Source organism: Mixophyes fleayi, chromosome 2, assembly GCF_038048845.1.
Source record: "Mixophyes fleayi isolate aMixFle1 chromosome 2, aMixFle1.hap1, whole genome shotgun sequence".
Lineage (NCBI taxonomy): Eukaryota > Metazoa > Chordata > Amphibia > Anura > Limnodynastidae > Mixophyes > Mixophyes fleayi.
The window spans coordinates 77604436-77618793 of record NC_134403.1 but is presented as its reverse complement, the minus strand read 5'-3'; positions in this window follow the sequence as shown (position 1 = coordinate 77618793).

The window sequence follows — 14358 nt, the reverse complement described above, 5'->3', positions numbered from 1 at the left end:
AAATGGGTAGTGTATTGTACAACTGTCTACAGCCAGAAGTACAGTGAAGTGTGTGAGAGTCTGATGGCCCTTGTACTGTGAGAATTGAACTAGGTTTTACTGCATTGAATACGGAGGTGTCACAAGATTCTCTAATATCCTCAAACCCTTCCAGATGCCTGTTCTTTGCCCACTGTCCTTTCTCAGCCATATGTAAACTATAAGGTCCTTTTTCTCCCAGGGTTTAAAGTTAAGAAAGCAGAAATTATTTATACAAGTAGCTGATTAAGATACCTTATTTTATGTGTTCTCTGACCTATATGTGGCTTGAAGAAGTTACTTCATTTTTCTAAACACTCTTCATGTATTTCTCCAAAACATTTTATTTATTTAGCATGCATAGTAAGTAAAGATTTGGGACAAGTATAAGTGTGAATGATTTGGGGCAACTTTACTGCTACTCCACCACTGTGATTCCACACAACCCTAAACTAGTAAGAGTCTTATCAGAAAAAAAAAGAACAGAAACAGGTAATGGACATTGCTGGACAAAATATGGTTTAAAAAAAAAAAAAATTCTCATTGTTGACACTTGACAATCAAGAAATCAATTCTAAAGGCACTAGAGTTGGAAGGAAAATTTAAGTAAAGTGTCACATGGTTTTTTCGGTACATCTGAGTTAACAAAATCAGAGTTATTACAGGTTAGAACTTTGTTCATTTTCTGTTTTCCCTGACTTTAAAGTCAGGACTTGGCACAACCTTTCCCTGTGGAGTCTTGTCCAGTGGGTACATTGAGCTGTTATCGGCAACACTAGGGAAAGAAATGGAGCAAACAAATTAGCGAGAATAGCAAACACCTCACTTCTCTCCCTAGTTACAGCCTGCAAACTGATTCCGTTACGTCACTTACTCGAGATAAAAATATACGTTAACATTGAAACAAACATAGGTGGCACCGTATCTAATATTATAAGTTTTTAATGGATCTTGGGTGAATACAAATAATGTGTACATATACTTATGTTTAAATCATAATATGCAGAGGGAATAGTCTGTTCATCTAATGTCTAACAAAGAACAGATAATGCACATTCTTTGTGTTTGGCTCTACCAAGGTATGAGGAAACCAGATGTGTTGTGGGGCCCCTGCAAAGTCAAATTCTGTATAAGGGGAGGGATCCTAAAATAGGTGTGTTATTCAAATCTGCCCAGTAACAATAAAGGTGTATAAGACTGTTTAATTGTATTGTTTGGGGGTTCAGACTCTTGTTAGAGTGATGTTCCCATGCCTGCATGTCTGAATAAAGAAGCTAATATTTGGATATTTGGTTTATGACTCTGAATTTTTACTGCTTGGTAAAAACTAAGCTATAACGCTAACAGATCTGTAGAACTGGTCCTGGTGTGCTGCTTCACATTTCATTAGCATGAGACTGTATTGCAATGGTCTGTCTTTTGGCGTGAGTCATTGTCTTGATGATTCAGGATCTCCACTTCTATATCTGGTATATCAGCAGGCCCTGTATTACATGCTAGTTTCTTACCTATATCCACTACGTCTGCTTCTTCCAAGTTTGTGGGAATATTTCTGCAGCTGGTTTTATTTTCTTGGAGGGCTTTGCTCTCGTACTGGGCTTTACCCCTGCTGTAAGCAACACTTGCTTTGAAGCTTTTTGGGATTTATTAACACGCGCAATTGGATTGCAGGACGGACACAGAATTCGGCATGAGCTGTGTCACATGATGCTTACATAGAAATTGTAAAATGTATTGAGATAATATTAATCACAATTATGGAAATGAGGAAGGGTAGGAGAGACATCAGAGATGAGTTTGATTATTAAAAACAAACACCACCAGCATGAATGAGCTCACATATTGCTGAAGTACTGTAGGCAGACTTGACAACATTTGAATGTATCCTTTTATTTATCTAGGGGAGCTAAATAAGGGATAGCATCCTATACCATCTTCCACCAACTTAGGGAAGGAAAGTCGGGGGCCTTCCTTGCATACAAAAAGCAAGAGAGCTAATGGAGTAGTGGCATAAATATGTTTAATACATAAGTGGGTCCATGTTGTTCGTATGAGAGTGAGCCTATGTCGAGAACAGAGCACCAGGAGACCTGCATAGTCAGGCAATCACGTATATTGTGACCGATACATCCTTGCACATATCTGAAGTCTGAAAGAGGTTATATGTCATTTCTTTGGAAGGTAAAACTTTGTATCACAGTACCTGGCTTCTTAAAGATGAAGGTAGGTCTTTGATAATGTCCTCAAGGTATTTTAAGGAGTTAAAAAGGTTCTGAACACAAAGGGCCTAATTCAAATTGGCACGCAATTCGCAGCATAAAAAAAAGACTCTGGAACTTGAGCGTAGTCAACTTTAAAAGACTTAAAGTTGAAACGCGTCAGTGTAATACAGACGGGGGAGCTCTGATTGCCTGCTACATGTGTTTGGTGATTATAACATCGCGATCCCAACCGCTCAAGTCTTTTGGCTTACACTTGATTTCATTGAGCTTGTGACCCGCTCACCTTCTGGTACGGGCAATTGAATCCCGGTCAAATGGATTTTTAATATGTTTTATTAAACTGTGTTTTACGTACTACACAAGCATGTCTTTCTTTTTTCTCTACATTACATTTATAATTATGTGGAGAGGTGAAGATTGAAAAGACGTCTAAACATCATCAGCTGCTGCTAATCCGAATACAGGAATCAGCTGTATCTTGGACGATTGACACTGAATTCTTTGGAGAAAACTGCAGTCTATCATCTTATACAAGTAACTGCTACGTGAACATCAATGACTACTTGACTGTAAGTCTATTTCTTATAGCCTGCAACTTGAAAAATCTCATTTAGAGTGTGAAGAATACGACTACCATTTGAAGTCAGTAGTTGCTTAAATGCCCAGTCAAGTCTTCTGTATTTTATCTGATTCCTTATTATTTTGATGTACTTTTTGTGAATGGAATAGCTTGTTATCATTAGGATAACAGTTATAAAATAGCAAATCTTTTTTCTCTGTATTTTTGGTTATTAGAAAACCCAGTAGCGCTGCAATAACTCCTTCTATACCAGTATCTATTTAAACAGTATAATCTGGGTTTTTTAAAAAAAAAAAAAAAAAAAAGGGTTGTGTATAAAATCAAGCACTTAGCTATGCAGTCTCCATTTGCAAACATTTGTGATCCAAAATGGGTTGTTCTGAAGAGCTGAGTGATGCTGAGGATGCCACCTTTGCAATAAGATGGTTTGGGATATTATTAGAAAGTGGAAGCATTTAGGAACAACAGCAACTCAGCCACAAAGTGGATGGCCACGTAAAATCAGAGCTGGGTCAATGACTACTAAGGCGCATGGTGCATAAAAGTCGCCAACGTTTAGCTGATTCCATAGCTGAAGAGTTCTGAACTTCCACTGGCATTAATGTAAACACAAAAACTGAGGTGGCCGTTTTAATGGAATGGGTTTCGATGGCTGAGCAGCTGCATGCAAACCTCACATCACCAGGACCAATGCGAAGCGTCAGATGGAGTGGTGTAAAGCACACCGACACTGGTCTGTGGAGCAGTGGAAACATGTTCTTTGGAGTGACGAATCACACTTCTCTGTTTCGCAGTCAGATGTGCGAGTCTGGGTTTGACGGTGGCCGGGAGAACATTGCCTGTCTGACTTTATAATGTCAACTGTGAAATTTGGTGGAAGAGGGGTACTGGTATGTGGCTGTTGTTCATGGTTTGGCCTAGGACCCTTATCTCCAGTAAAGGGCACTCTTAATGCTTCAGCTTACCAAGTAATTTTGGACAATGCTATGCTTCCAACTTTGTGACAACAGTTGGGGGAAGGCCCTTTTCTATTCAAACATGACTGTGTCCCAGTCCACAAAGTAAGGACTACAAAGACATGGTTTGATGAGTTTGTTGTGGAAGAACTTGACTGGCTAGCACAGAACCCTGACCTCAACCCCATCGACCACCTTTGGGATGAACTGGAACAGAGACGGAGTCAGGCCTTCTCGTCCAACATCAGTGCCTGACCTCATAAATGTGCTACAGAATGAATGGGCACGCAGCTGGAAAGAAACAGGACCTTATCAATATCGCAACTAACACTAGAGAAACAAAAAAATCTTAATGCTGGAGGAAGGCTTCATTCTATATAAAATATATGAAGATGTGATATCAACTGATAAACTGTTGAATTTGATATCTACTTGTTAAACAACAAATAGGATCCAACTATATGCTATATAAAATAGGACGGCTCTCTATAAAACCAAACTTTATTAAACAGTAGTTATGTAAATCACAATGATGAAAGTTTGACTATTGTTCTATTAAACTTAAGTCGTGCGATAATGCAATGGCATGTAACACACAGTCATGTGGAGGTTAAACATACAGTGTGTCTTTCACGTTTGATATCACAACTTCATATATTTTCTATAGGATGAAGTCTTCCGTCAGTGCTGTTTAAGGTTTGTCTAGTGCTAGTTGGGATGTTTCCTTCCAGCTGCGACATATTGAGACTTTATAATTGCTATTAAAGAGCTAAGTGCCAGATTTCTACAATCTTTTTGTTTTATCCACTTTGAGTCAAGTGTAGCGCAGAGCATGCTAGAGGGGGAATTCGATCATCCGTGAAGTGTTGCGTGAGCCTTGTGCGATGTGCTGCTGTGCGCAATTCCGGTCAATTACAATACTGAAATCTTTTCTCATTTTTGCTCGCACCTCTACCATTTTGACGCTTTGATTTTAAAGACGTAATTAGCTAATGGGACCAAAGGGCATGCATGAGCCGTTTTTCTGGGATCTGGGATTCTTTTCATGGGAAAATTCAATAACTAGTCACAATTGTGGTAGGCTTCTGTCTGAATAGTTTTGACTGTAAGCCACACTGCTGACTTGTAAGTCATAATGGGGAGGATACTACAGAAAACATAGCGAAGGCAGATCTGTTCACCTTTACCCTCTAAGGCCTGCTGATGCATGGCTTTATTGCTGTTACTTGTTGTATTTTACAGCATGTGCCTCTAATGAAAAGTACCAAATAAACAAGAAAAATGCTGTATCATGTAAAATAGTCCATTCCTTTTTTTATGAGACGTTCCCATCCGTTAGAAAATTTAGATCATGGCTTGAATTTAGGCTAATTATCGCTAGTAGGACCATTGGCGTTTAGTACTGCAGGAGAGAGAGTTGCCTATGAGTATAGTATTTTGAATAAAACTTGATGGGGACAATAGATGTAGTCAGAACTTGAAGTAGATCAGTATTGTGCAATGTATCATCCAGTTGCTGGGGCCCTACAAACCGCATCATGCCTGCTTTGGGGGGGAATGGGAGGGGAGTATTATTTGGTAATACGAACATCAACAAGTGTTTGTTAATAGAGTAAATAGAGTAGGGAGGTGGAAAGAGGCAGAGGAATGCCATGATAAAGGCATTTAGGAGGGTAAATCAAAGGTGTGCAAACCAGTATCATGCCTGGGGCCCCGCTAGGTCTTATTCAGGATCGGAGCTGATGGGACTCCTCCTACAGCATACATTTCATTCTATTGCTGCTAGAAAACACAGAGGAGTTCAGCATTAAAAATTCTCATTTTCCATCAGGTGAATTAACAGTTACTTGAATGGCTGAAGATGTGACAAATGGAGGCCTGCTGTTCTGATAGGTGGGGCAGATTTACACCATATTTAGAGTCAGGCTAGTTCTTCTTAAGCAACGATTTTGCTTCTTTTGCAATATAATGTTACACAAGCCATTGTGCTCTTCATACTCAGAGGCTGAAGCATTTTTTCAAAGACATTATCTCAAGTTACATTTTGTTTACTTGGCCTATTGGACAGTTCGTTGATTTTTTTTTTAACCCAAGTTTATTGCTAGGGGCCCTGAAACATTTCTGGATTTAGGTAGGGGCTTCTCAGCTAAAAAACATAAAAATAAAATAGATCTTTCTCTAATACATTAATCCATTTCAGGCTTTACAGGTACATAGTCTGATATAGAGAAGGCTTATAGTCCTCATGATCAATAACATGGTTTTCACACCTAACAAAACTGCTCTCCTTAGGACTTCTGTAATACCCCATTCATACTGCACCAAAATCCCGGGTTTTTGCCGGGGCGAGCTCAAATGACCCGGGTCTTGGTGCAGTATGAATGGTACAAGTCTAAAAACCCGGGTCTTCAACCCGGGATTTATCGAGGGGTAATTCCCGGGTCGGACCCGGGTTGCCTGCACTATGAATGGTGCAACCCGGGCTTTTCAACCTGGGTTGCACAGAAAACAAGCTGATTGGCTGTCTGACCTGTAATGCTCACAATATTTACATTAACTGCATACATAAAACGAGAGGAAAACAACAGTATGGACTGAAACAACTACTTCTATCATCCACACTATAAGAAACAAACGAAAGAGAAAGGTCGCACATACTTTACATAGGTGACTAATGTAAAGTACGGAGCAGTGAGCAGTACAAAACGGAATTGGTGGAAACACTGAAGAAATGTCTGATTGTTTACAAATGATACAATGGAACAATAAAAATTAAAATATCTTATAAGATACACTCACACATCTTTATGGACAAAACAGCGGAAAAGCAGACTATTACAAAAAAAAAAAAAAAATGTTTCAGCCAATGAAAACTGCTCTGGTGATGACTCCCACAAATTGCCAGGGCACAGACTTGTGCAGTATGAATGGGGTCAACCCGGGAAATTCCCGGGTCCGAGGTACAGTATGAATGGTGTTTCTGAGCTGGGACGCTCCGAGCCCCGGCAAAAACACGGCTTTGAAAAACACGGGATATTGCCGGGGCGGCAGTATGAAAGCGGTTTAAATCACAAGTCAGCCCCTTGCTCAGCAGTGACCAAGGAAAAATCAATGAGAGCCACACTCGTGATTGTTAACATTTGTCATAGCATTGAAATAAATTATTACAAATATAAAATATAATTGTAACAGTATTGCCAGACCTGACCCTCAGGTTGCAGTAATTTATCTGTTTCCTCTCCAGCACAAACTCTTAATCTGTGATATTAGCAGCTGTGCACATGAGAGATACTGAGTCCTGTAACACTGCCTTCTCCTGTTATCCACCAAGATATTTAGATAAGGATTATGAAACATACTTAATCTACATACATGTACCTCCTTTATAGAACTGGAAAAGCAAAGCACAACACTTCCTCTGTCCCTAATTTATACTGCTCTTAGTTCGCTCTATTCAGTGCCGATCACCACTAAAGCCTCATACCCTGGTATGTTTGTGTAGATGTACTACTGAATATTTATAATAATACTTTTGTTGTGTAACCTGAATGCAGTTCTCAATATAGCTCTGAAACTTGCCCTAGCAGGGGAGATTTATAAATGCAGTGGGCCTTTGTCCAAGAGTACTGTTTGCCCACTCCCTCCTCCTCCCCCCCTCAAATAAATAAAGTAATAAATTAAATTACACACCAGACAAAGAACTACCCCCTCCCTCCTCACCTGCTTCTAGACTTCTAGGTTTGGTGTGTAGGCCATGCAATTTACCACGAGAGAGACAAAAAGTGACCTAATGGAATGCAGTTCATGTGCCTGAAATAAGTGGCGGAGCAGCGGTTACTCCTCCCTCTGGGAGACCTTATTTTGCTATGTATTCTATTGAAGGTGTTTTTTGACTAGAGCGTGAACACTGTATTGGGTTCAGTCCTCATCTCCTGCTTGTCCAGGATGTCCTCAACTTTGAAGTTGAGCCATCTGTAGCCAATCAGATCACTGGAATGATAGTAGGAGCTGAGGACTGATAATTTGGGAGGCAGGGACCTGTTCCCCTGTGTGATTATGTAGACTGGTCTTGAAGTGAGAAGGAAAGTTATGGCAAGTGCATTGTGTTCTGTATTCTGGAAGCAACTGTTCTTACTTTCTGTACTAGAGGTTGCCATCAATATGTTATTTAGCTTTACTGCCATTGGGGAACACTGTGAGACATTGGAGTGTAGTAGTGGGTGTGGAGTTTAGGCACTTATCAACTTCTTTGATCTCAACTCTCCTCCCCTACTATGCCCCTCGTCTCCTGTGGATACCTCAGTTTTTTTTAAGTGCTTTAGGAGTTAGGATACTTTGGTATAAGCTCCTGCCTATACCCAATTTATTTTAGATTATTGACATGTTTTAATTTTACATTTTTTTTCAAAGGTGCCACGCAGGGATTGATCCTAGGACCCAGAGGGGTGAACAGCCTGGCGGCTTACTTCACTCTGGGTCCCTGCGAAAGTTAAGCAGCAGCCACAGCTCACTTACCCTGCACCTCTTGCCGGCAGTTCATCCACTACAGATGAGCTTTTAGCCAAGATCCAGTTGATTTCTTGTTGCCATTATGGCTTTAGGTGCCCCACATAGGAGCCCCCTTAAATAGCGACTCAGGCACATTGTAGATGTCGCACTGGGGAGATGCAGGGATCAGTCTCTCCCCGCTGACGGACATGCCGGTAAGCCCCCCTCCCCCTACACAACAAGCATCGGCGGTCTAGCTGCGCACCGCTCTCCATGGGAGGCGGTGCAGTCAGTGGAGGGGACAGCCCACACGCTGCCTGGACACAGTAGCACAGCGTGTGTGCGATAGGTGCTGACAGCCATATTATAAATATGCACTGATTGGATTCGCTGAGAGGCGGCCATTTTGGGGCCGGATCCGGAGGAGGAACTTCCTTCCACCACCCTTCTATTTTCCTGGTCCTGCACAGAAATCGCCATATTGGGACTCTCATATCATCGAGCGGCACGCTGCTCTTCTCCTCTCCAGCAACTGGTATCGTTCTTCTGTTTTGAATGTTCCATTTGTATTGCCATTGAAAGCCTGTTATGCCAGATTATTGAGCACTGTATAGGGATTGGTGTATTTTTACAAGTTTTGTGACCTAGTATATAGACTTGGTGTACAAGCTTGCTGTGCTGCCTATAGACACTGCTATTCAGTCAAGTTATATCTGTGAATTGTGTTATCAGTTTGTTTAACCCTGTAATACTTTTCAAAAATGTCTGACAAGGGGACCACCAAAAGTAAGGGATCCTCTGGGGTGTCTGCAGTGTTTTATATTTGTGCCAAGTGTAACTCAAAATTATCTGTTGGACATAACCAAGATGCCCTTTGCACCACATGCGAGGCTGGAACTCAGGAGCGTTGTGGCCCAGTACAAGAACCAGCAGTCATGGAAGAGCCGCTCTGGATCAAGGCCCTAGCCTCAGCCATGGAAAGACTCACCAGTGTGATTTTGCGGGCCACAGAAGTACATGAACCCACTCCTCCATATACACACTCACTTCCCATTGGGGACGCAGGCACATGCTCTCCAAGCCAATCAGCTCAGAGTGAAGAGCGCCTGCTCTCTGTAACCCACAGGGCCAAAAGAATCATTCCGGATGCGGACCAAGGCCGCGATCCTGAATCAGATCATTCCTCAGATGAGGAGGCTAAATCAGACCTGGATACACAGGAAGAGGACTTGGCTAGCACATTAGATTCTGCCTCATTCAATAGTGTAGATAATCTTATTTTTGGTATCAGACATACGTGAGGGTTCCCGGACCCTGAACCCACGGCCCCTTCGGGGTTCCGCTTGTTCAAAAAGACCAAAGCCCAGGTGGTGGCCTTCCCACCATCACCTCAGATGGTGGAGATGGTAGCCCATACTTGGCTTAGGCCGAGTAGACAGTTCTTGATGCCGGGCAGATTTAAAACACTTTATCCCCTCCCGGCAGAAGATTTGATTAAATGGGAGGCTCCTCCCAGGGTTGACACTCCTGTTGCCTGCTTGTCCTCCTCCTTGGCGATCAAAACCCAGGAACGAGTGTCTCTCAGAGAACTCACGGACAAAAAATGTGATCACGCCCTCCGTTCTGCCTACATAGCATCAGGTAGCATGTTCAGACCCACCATGGTGGTGGCCTGAGCCAACAAAGCTGTCCAGCTATGGGCAGAGCAGTTAGTCACAGGCATCCAGAACAACACCCCGTGCGCAGAACTCCTCTCCTTAGCTGAACATATCCAGGAGACCTCCGATTATGTAGGGCAGGCAACCATGGATGCGGTGTCCGTTAATGCTAGAATCGGTGGACTTATCATTGTATCCCGGTGTACCTTATGGCTACGCTCGTGGACCACGGATGCCGATTCTAAAAGAGCCCTAGAAATTTTGCCATTTGATGGCGTCACTCAGTTCGGGGCAGAGCTAGAAAAGGTCATCAATGTGGCCACAGGGGGTAAAAAAAAGTAACGTTCTCCCCGTGAGATCTCACAAGCCGCGTCAGGGACGCTTTTGCTCCTTCTCCCGGTGTCGAGGTGGTCCACCGAGAGGTCAGTCATCTGGAACCAGGGCAGGGTATAGCAGAGGCACGCCTAGACACGGAGCCTCAAGGCCAAATGATCAGCCCCACCCCCACCCTAGAAACTGTTATGGGGCAAGTCTCCTTCGCTTCCAATGCCAGTGGTAGGCAGCCACCGCAGACGTTTGGATATGGGGAGTCATGTCGTTAGGCTACATCATAGACCTGGCCCAACCACCAAGGTTCTTCACGACCCCTATCCCCTCAGGTGCCACAAGCACTTCAGAAAGCTATTCTTAAGTTGCTGAGGGCCGGGGTCATTGTCCCAATTCCAGCGCAGGAAAGAGGTCAGGGGTTCTACTCCAGTCTCTTCCTAGTGCCAAAGCAGGACGAATCCTTACGACCAATCTTAAACCTGCAGTCCCTAAACAAGCAGGTAATTACCCAGAGATTGAAGATGGAGTCCCTTCGGACGGTCATCGCAAGTATGGAGCAGGGAGAGTTCCTAGCATCTATCGACACCAAGGATGCCTACCTGCATGACCCCATATGGGACCAGCCTCACTGCCTTCTCCGCTTCGCAGTAGGGGCCTCCCACTTTCAGTTCAGGGCCCTACCCTTCGGCCTAGCTTCTGCACCAAGCTCATGGCCACACTGGCAGGGATTGAAACAGAAGTGAGTCACAATAGTCTCCTATCTGGACGATCTCCTCTTGAAGGCTCCGTCGGCAGAACTCTTATCTCGTCATATCCAAGCCTCCATGCGGTTCCTGGAAACAAACACGTGGATTTTAAACTTACCAAAATTCTCCCTTATTCCAGCTCAGCAAATGCACTTTCTGGGTCTTGTGTTCGACACTGTAATTTAGAGAGTCTACCTACCACAGGACGAGGTCAGCGCCCTGCACTGCAGGACCTTGTTAGCCCGACAAAAATGTGTCTTCTCAGCTGCATGAAGCTTCTGGGGACCATGGTTTCAGCATTTGAGGCCGTACCGTTCGCTCAGTTCCATTCCCGCCCTCTTCAGATGGAGATCCTGTGAAAGTGGTCAGGATCTCAGGAACATCTAGACAGGCAAATTATTCACCTGTTGAAACCCACTCGCTTATCCCTGGCCTGGTGGTTGTCCATGCAGAATCTAGCCAAGGGTCAGACCCTCCAGACGGGCCTCTGGACCTCAGTGACCACGGACGCAAGTCTGTCAGGCTGAGGAGGGGTAACGGGGTCACTAAGATTTCAGGGACTCGTCTCCCCAGGAAGCTACACTTTCAATCAATTTACTAGAACTCGGCGGTTCACAGGACATTGACAAGGGCACAGAGGTTTATAGCAGGGAAGCCTCTTCAAATCCAATCAGACAATGCCAAGGTGGCATACCTAAACCACCAAGGGGGGACTTGCAGTGCGGGGACCATGCGAAAAACAGCCAAGATCATGATATGGGCGGAGCGCCACGTACGCAGATTTTGGCCGTGTACATCCCAGGTGTAGACAAGTGGGAAGCAGACTTCCTCAGCAGACAGAGGGTTCACCCGGGCGAGTGGTCCTTCGGCAAGGAGGTTTTTGCCCTCCTAGCAGAATGCTGGGGCATGCCAGAGATTGACCTCATGTGCTCCAGGCTGAATCACCAGGTCCCCCGTCTCGGGATCCTCTAGCACACGCAACAGATGCCATGTCTACCCCATGGCGGTTCCGACTGGTGTACCTATTTCCCTCCAATATCCGTGCTCTCGCGGGTGCTAAAAAGGGAGCGGGTCCCCGCAATCCAAGTAGTCCCTCATTGCCCTCGCAGGGCATGGTTCTCAGACATTCTGAAACTGACAACAGACCCTCCGTTCCACCTGCCAATGCTCCCAGATCTCCTCGTTCAGGGCTTCCTGCTCTGCCACGATTTAGATTGTCTGGCTTTGACGGCGTGGCTATTGAGACCCTAGTCCTCAAAGCCAAAGGGTTCTCCCAACGGTTATTGACACTATGATCAAGGCTAGGAAATCATCCTCCTCGGCCATATATCACAGGGTCTGGAAGACTTACATACTTTGGTGTGAGTCACAGGGTTCCCATACTTCAAGGTTTAGCCTACCTAGACTGTTGGCCTTCCTGCAGGACAGCTGGGGTCCCTTAAGGTCCAGCTCTCGGCGCTCTCTATATATTTCCAGCGGAAACTTGTGGCTCTCGGCAAGGTCCAGACTTTTCTGCAGGGGTTTCTTCATGCTCATCCCCCTTTCACTCATCCATTAAAGCCCTAGTACCTCAATCTGGTGCTCAGCCATCCGCCATTTGAACCACTTCAGATGGCGGAGCTACACTACCTCACTTGGAAAACTGTTTTCCTCTTAGCTATCTCATCAGCTGGGAGAGTGTCGGAGTTAGCAGCGCTCTGCTGCACCTCCCCCTTCCTTGTTTTTCACGAAGATAGAGCGGTTCTTCGCACTAAACCATCCTTTGTTCCAAAGGTCGTCTCCAGGTTCCTGGAGGACGACTTGCGGACGTTGGATATGATCCAGGCCCTTCGGTTCAATGTCGACCGCACAGCCACTGTCTGCAGGACCAAGGATCTTTTTATCCTGTACAATGCGCAGAAGCGGGGCGTCCGGCGTCCAAACAGGCTATTGCTCAGTGGATCACGTCCACAGTCAGACTGACTTATGCCAAAGCATCTCTGCCTGTCCCGGATTCGCTAAGGGCTCACTCTACCAGGGCGGTTGGCGCTTCATGTGCTTCGGCGGAGCAGCTATGCAAAGCAGCCACATGGTCATCTGTCCATACACTCGCTAAGTTTTAGAGGTTACAGGGCTTCGCATTCTCAGATGCAAGCTTTGGGTGTAGAGTACTACGCGCAGCCATTTCAGAGCATTCCCTCCCTTAGGGGCAGCTTTGGTATGTCCCCCAATGGCAGGAAAGATTAAAGAAGATTTTTACTCACCGTAAAATCAATTTCTCTTACTCCATTGGGGAACACTGCGCACCCTCCCTTGCTCTGTAAATAGTCTGTTATGTGAATTTGTATGCCTCTGTTCTTTGCCCTTCAGGGCGCCCCTTTCTCATACACTTGGTTAGTCAAAACTGAGGTATCCACGGGAGAGGAGGGGGCATAGTAGGGGAGGAGAGATAAGATCAAAGAAGTTGATAAGTGCCTAAACTCCACACCCACCATTATACCCCAATGTCTCACAGTGTCCCCAAATGGAGTAAAAGAAATTGATTTTACGGTGAGCAAAAACCTTCTTTTTTCAGTATTTATTTTTAAGACAACTGCTAGGGAGCATTTCTCTTGTTCGTTATGCTTAAGGTGATGATCAGGATCAGTGGTTTTTATTGTAGGATGTGTGAATATTACTTATTTTATAGAAGATGTAGAAGCAATATATTTACCCCATCCTTGTTGATCCCTCGCGCTCAAACTTCATCCTCATTCTTCAGTTTTCTTTTTGCAATATAACATTTGACATAAGGTAAATATTGTCACACTTAGTTTTAAGTGTTATTTATTTAGCCATAAGTGACTCTTAATAGAGCGATACCTAAACATGACCCTTGATTGTAGTTTTACATAGATTGGAGGAGTTTTTCCGAGGCCCAATTTCATGAAATCTATTTTGATGCCTGAAACACAGGACAGACTTTTAAAGTAAACCAGCAAAACAACAGGTCAGTTTCACAAAAGATGTAAAAATTTCTCACTGAAAAACTGGGACAAATTAGAATTCCCTATGAAAGGACAAGGCCACATCCCTTTCCCAGGTAGACTGCGTGTTTTTGGTCATCAATTGAGAATGTTAATAGTTATGGCTTTAGCATAAAGTGCTATAAATTTATACACTTTTTATCCCACTCTGTGCCTTGAGAAGCAGTAGATTTAAGATTCGACAAAAAAAACAAAAAAACTTCTGATTCGCTCACATCTAAGAAAGGTCTAACAGTAAAATTCACCATGGTCAGTAACAGATCAACATTTAACAGGTTTAGTCTCACTTGAATAAATGTTTCAAAACTACTTGTATTCTAAAACCCTTTCATTTATTGGATGTTCCCAAAACAACAAA